Here is a 6192-nt window from a genome sequence, read left to right as displayed (position 1 = left end):
TGACTTAAGATAAAATAAAACCACAAAATCCCATTTGAGGTTTTCTGGGAGGTCTTGGATGGGCTTCACCTTACACTCAGAAGATTCTGAACAGAGTGGATTCTGTTCCAGGAGCCAGAAGATGCTGATGTACCATTCGTTCACTGGAGGATGATGAATAAGACTGATGTCTGGAGATTTGCAACAATGTGCACAGTAACTGGACATTGGGTTCCTCCCAGGGGGAGAGTCGGGAGCCCTGGATGGACTATGGCCTGGAGTTGCCCTGCAGTGCTGCCCACTGCGGCTCCTAGTCAATGCGCAATTACAGAAAACATGGAAGAGGAGACATCTGAGCAAAGGAGGGACATGGAATTCTGCAAACTGTAGACCAGTGAGTGTGACTTGAGCCCAGGGAGATATCTAAATATATGATGAGGTTGTTGGTTCCTGTGCAAGGCTCAGCTCTGGGTGGCAGCCCTGGAGGGAGGGAGGGGAAGGGGATTGTGTGGGCGGACAAGCCTTAATACTCAGCTCTGGTACTATCTGTGCCTGTGTCCCCTGTACAGCATGCCTAATGCCTAGTGCTCACCCCACCTGGGTACCCTCTCTCTGGCGTCCTGGATGAACACACATGGCTCATGTCTCAGACCTACAGCCAGGAGGAGGAGGGAAGACCAGATCACGGAATCAGGATCCAAACAGGGCTCAGTGGGGCAGGACGGACGCCAAATGAATGTAGTGTGATGTAATGGAATGCACACCAGTCGTCTTTATGAGCCTGACCACAGAGCCGTGTAAAACCAAAACCCGGTCGACAGCTTGCCCTGCAGAAATGCCAGCATGATCCCAAACCGTGCTCTAGGCATGAGGACAAGGCTCTGGAAGAGCCTCCAAGCTCTCTGACTCCAACCTCCTCTCTGGCCCTTCCCCCTCTCTCTCCCAAGGACCCCCCGATTGACTGGTTAAGGGCCAACTGTATAACCTAGGGCCACCTTCCCACCTCAACATCCTTAAGATGATCTCATCTGCAAAGTCCCTTGTGCTAGGTAAGTTCACACTGACAGGTACCAGGGCCAGGCTGTGACATCTTGGGGCATTATGCTGCCCAGGACACTCAGCATTGAGAGAGTACAACTGTTAGAGGAACCAGTTCAGCCTCTGGTTCCCCTCTGAGCACCCCTAGTGATTAACCTCCCATCACTCAGTCAACACTGAACTGGAACCAGGATGCTGACCCTGGTATGTGTGGGTAGTTTGATGCCACTATCACCTGTGTAGTGATAGCACTGTCCAGCACTGTCATTTCCGTGTCCTCGCCTGCATTTGGTAGTGTCACTAGTCTACTGTAGCCATTCTGATAGGTGTGTAGATGAGACTCTCTCATAGTCCTGAGAGGCTTGACAACCTCAGGGCTGGGGGAGGCCTCCAGGAGGAGGTCCAGGTTGGAAGCTGGCAGAGCCAGAGTTCGTGGCTTCAACACCAAAATCTACATTTGGGCCATGAGGCAGGGTCTGGCTCAGAGAATGTTGGTGAAGAAGAAAAATGTCAGGAGAGCTGTCATTCAAACTAGACATGGACTGAAAAGAGGGACAGCTTTAAGGCAAGTTTAGTGTTTTCTGGAGAAGCAAAGAGGGACGGAAGAGCCAAGGGCCCCGCCGGGAAGGGGATGGAGCAGAGGACCCAGATGTGTGGATCTGTGTGCCGGAGTTCTGGGTGGGTGGGTGGGTGGGGTGGAGGAGGGCTGTCCTACAGGACCTCTGCCTCCATCTGCCCTGTCTTCTTGGTTGTCTGAAACCAAGAACCCATTGTTCCAGCTGCCATTGTTACCCCAGCCTGCGGGTGCACGGGGTGCTCATGGCAACCCCCAGTTAATTTTCTGTTCTGGGTGTTTTGGTCAGGAGTCTGGGGAAGTATTTCTAGTGGTGAAGCTAAGTAACTATATGATAATGGTGTTTGTTTATAAAGAACTTTACAATTCACTCTCAAGTTTGTGCACATTAGCAAGTTTATTATCACTGAACAGCCCCAGGAAGTAGGAAGTACCATTATGCTTTCTTACAGGTTCAGAGGTGGTGACTTACCGAAAATTGAGGGAGAGCCCAGACACGAACCCAGGATCTCCAAGTCCAAGGGCATTGCTCCCCCAGTACCCCAGGCCTGTGTTGGGAATGTGGCACAGCCAGGACAGGCAGCGTCAGGCTGGGGACTCTGGGGACATGGCCCCACTGGGTCATGGGAGTCCATGGGAGCTCAGACACTGTAGCCTCACCCAGTTTGGCAGCTCCTAGGGAAAACTGTCAGGTTTTCCCACTTTCTTAGCTGGATGAGAACTTTGATCTCCCCTTTGGCAGCTTCACTGCATTAATTCTTCCTGATATGTTTCCATCTCCTGTGTACTTTATCATGCACCTTAAACCCCCTTATGAAAACCAATAAAAAATGCTCAGCACTCAAAACCCCTGTGGCTGCCCATGTTGACTCTTTGCACCTTGGCAAACAGTCAGTTCCTGCCACCCATGTTCCCATTTCTGCACTCTTAAGAGGCATTTGATGAAATTTAAGAAAGCGGCAAGTTAAAATTATCCACTGGGATACCAAAAGGTGGAATTTACTTACTAAATTAAATCTCTTAATCGCTCCCTCTGTGAAAACCATGCTTCCGGCCTGGCCACGTGCTGCTTCCCTGCGAGTAAGGCACAGGGACCGGGAGCCTCTGTGAGGCCTGTCAGAAGCAGTGTCCTCACCAGGGCAGAGGACTCAGGGCTGGGCAGCTCCGTGACCCAGGGGCAGGCTGTTCCCATCAGCAAGAGTGAGGGGAAGACAGGGACAGAGAGAGGAGGTAATGACTGCACAGCCAGGGCTTTGGGATTTTGCCTGAGAAACCCCGAGTGTCAGTGGTTTTACAGAAGGAGGGACTAAACTCAAACTTATCTGTAAACTCAAACTTTACAGATAAACTCAGTCACTGCTTCAGATGAAAGCGAGACTGAAGCCATTTGCCAGGAAATGTCCTTGATTCCTCTTTGTGGCATATGCCACCTTAGCCACCGTCATCTCTTCCACTCCTGCTAGCCATTCTCCGGGGGACATCTAGCAGGGTCTTTGAAAAACGTGAATAAGAGCATGTCACATCCTGCTAATATGTGCTAAGCGCTGTCACTGATCCTAGAATAAACCCTTTCTACTATGGCCTTCAGAGAGGTACATTGTCTGGTCTCCCTACCCCTGCCCCACATGCCTGTCTTAAGCCAGGACCCTTGAAGGAGTTGTTTTGTGTCCACAGAGCCCCAGGCAGATCCAACATACACAATCATTCTGGAAGGATTCATCCACATTTCAGGTCTGCAGGTTTCCACAGATGAAGTTTAACCTATGAACACTCCATCAGAACCCTCGAGCACACAAGAAAACAAAGTGCCATGCGTGAGAGTGGGCAGAAACAAACACAGCACAGTGAGGCAGATGCCCAAATTCTGCAGCAATTAAAAAGATTTATAGTATAGGGCAAATTTATTTTACATACAGGGATCGGCACAAATAATGCCTTTTTTATTACAAAAATCTTTTATTACAAAATTATAAGCATGTAATTCTGTAACTATCACACTCAAGTACACCATATGACATTTTAGGTGGAATGTTTAAATGAAGACTATAAACCATTACACCCATATTAGTACCCTCCCAACCACACTCAGGCAGGCCCTACTTCTGCCGGACCCTGTATTTAAAAAACAAAAGTGGAGAGTAAGGTATGACTAAAGAGCATGGCTGTGAAAGTAGGCCAGGAAGACTTGAAGAGAGTCAAACAGATTGCCTAGGACTGTAAGTATGCAGCGATGAATAAAATTCAGTAAGATGAACTAAGAACGAAAGTAAAAAAAAAATGAACATGGAAAATGCTGTAACTGGAAAAAACTACACAGACTTCAGCACAGACAAGGAGGTTGAAACATGAAGAGGTTGAGTAGAAAAATGTGGAAGGGGTGCTATCTGAGCGAAAATGGCTAAAATTTTCTATTGTTGATGGAAGATGTGACTGGACCATTAAAATAAGTACATCACATACCAAAATAATAGATAGAAGGGCCTAGGAAAATGTCAGGAAGAACGTCTTAAATTCAGACGGGAGAAGTCAGATCACTGACCCAAGCGACAGGGACTCTAAGTAACCAGGGGACATCGCCATCAGTCTGCGAGGGGTCCCGTAAAAACACTTCTCCAGAATGAAGGCGGAACAAAGACATTTTATCTGAATAAATCGTGAAGGATGTACCAGGAGCCGGATTTCTAAAGAAAGGAAAGAAATGTGAACAAGGAACCATGTACATGTATAAAATAAAAGGAAGATATGACTGGTGAGACTCAAAAAATTAAAACAAAACAAGCTAAAATACTGACAAGAACAGCACTGAAGTTTGAGGGCTGATCCGAGTTAAATGGCTACGTGGGCCGAGCTGGGAGGCCTGCTATCACCTGCTCCCTAATGTGCCTGGCACTGATATTACTTCCTTCCTCATTGTCGGATGGACTCCACTGGTTCTGGAGTTTTGTTTGTGGGAGGGTCTTAATGACAAATAAAAGTTTTTAAATAGAGGGCTACTCGACTTACCTGTTTCTTCTTGAGTGAACTGTGGTAATTTGTATCTCTCAAGGAATTTGTCCATTTTGTCTTGTTGACGATAATGGCATAAAATTACCCATAATATACTCTTATGATTCATTAAATATGTGTAGAACCTGTAATGACATCACCTCCCTCATACCTGGTCCTGTAATTCGTGTTTTATCTCTTTTTCTAAATATCCTGGCTGGAAGTTCACCAGTTTTATTAATCATCTCTATGGATAACTTTTTGAGTTAATTTTCTTTTTTCTATTACACTGACATTTTTGCTCTTATATTCTATTTACTTTGGGTTTAATTTGGTTTTTTAGTTTCTCAAGGTGGCTGTTGAGGACACAAACATTTTTTTCTGCCCTACGTTTTCAGTGCAGTGAATTTCTACATTCTGCTTTAGCTCTGCATTCATCTATTCAAATATCACAAATTTTGATACTTTTTGTTTTCATTTTAATTTAGTTCAAAGTATCTTCTAATTTCCCTTTTGATTTCTTCTTTGATGCAGGGGTTATTTCAAAATGTGATTTAATTTCCAAGTAGTTAGAGACTTTCCCAGAGATCTTCAAGTATTCCATTGGGGCTAGAAAACATAATTTGTATGACAAGTAATTTTAAATTTATTTAGGCTTTTTTTATGGCCCAGAATATTGTCTTCCTTGGTAAATGTTCTATAAGCTTCTGAGAAGAATGTGCATCCTTCTGAAGCTGGGTGTCTACAAATAGGTCATGTGGCTGACAGCGCTTGAGTCCTGTAGGTTCTTGCAGACTTTCTGTAGACTTCTATCAATTACTGATAGACGTGTGGAAACCTGTCATTGTGGTTTTCACTATTTCTCTTTATACTTGTAACAATTTCTGCTTAATATATTTTGAAGCTCTGTTATTGGGTACATAAATATTTAGAATTGTTATGCTCTCTTGACAAAGATACCTTTATTTTTATGAAAGGACTTTATTTCTGGTAATGCCCCTACTCTAAAATCTACTTTTTCTGATATTAATATAGTCAGTCCAGCTTTATTTTTATGGTGAATATTCTCTTAATGTTTTATTTTTAACCTGTTTGTGTACTTGTATTTCAGGTGGTTTCTTATAAGCAGCATTTAATTGGGTCTTGCGCCTTTCCATTCAGTCTAGCAATTTTGTCTTATAATTGGGGTGTTTAAGCCACTTTCATTCAATGTTATTATTGATAAAGCTGGGTAGGTTTCAATCTACATTCCTTTTTTTAAAAATTATATTTTATTACTTACGCTATTACAGTTGTCCTGATTTTCCCCCTTTGTCCCCTTCCACCCAGCACCCCCCACTCCCTCAGGCAATCCCCCCACCATTGTTCATGTCCATGAGTCATGCGTGTAATAAGTTCTTTGGCTACTTCTTTTCCTATCTTGTACTATACATCCCCACGGCTATTCTGTAACTACCTGTTTGTACTTCTTAATCCCCTCACCTTTTCATCCATTCCCCCACACCTCCCTCCCATCTGGCAACCATCAAAACACTCTCTGTATCCACCCTGGCTGGTGTGTCTCAGTGGATTGAGCACCATCCTGCTACCTGAAAGGTCGCTGGTTCAGTTACTGG

Source organism: Pteronotus mesoamericanus, unplaced genomic scaffold, assembly GCF_021234165.1.
Source record: "Pteronotus mesoamericanus isolate MK-2021 breed Mesoamerican mustached bat unplaced genomic scaffold, CSHL_Meso_final contig_50, whole genome shotgun sequence".
NCBI classification, from domain to species: domain Eukaryota; kingdom Metazoa; phylum Chordata; class Mammalia; order Chiroptera; family Mormoopidae; genus Pteronotus; species Pteronotus mesoamericanus.
The sequence above is the reverse complement of the archived record's forward strand: the minus strand, read 5'-3'. Positions refer to the sequence as shown.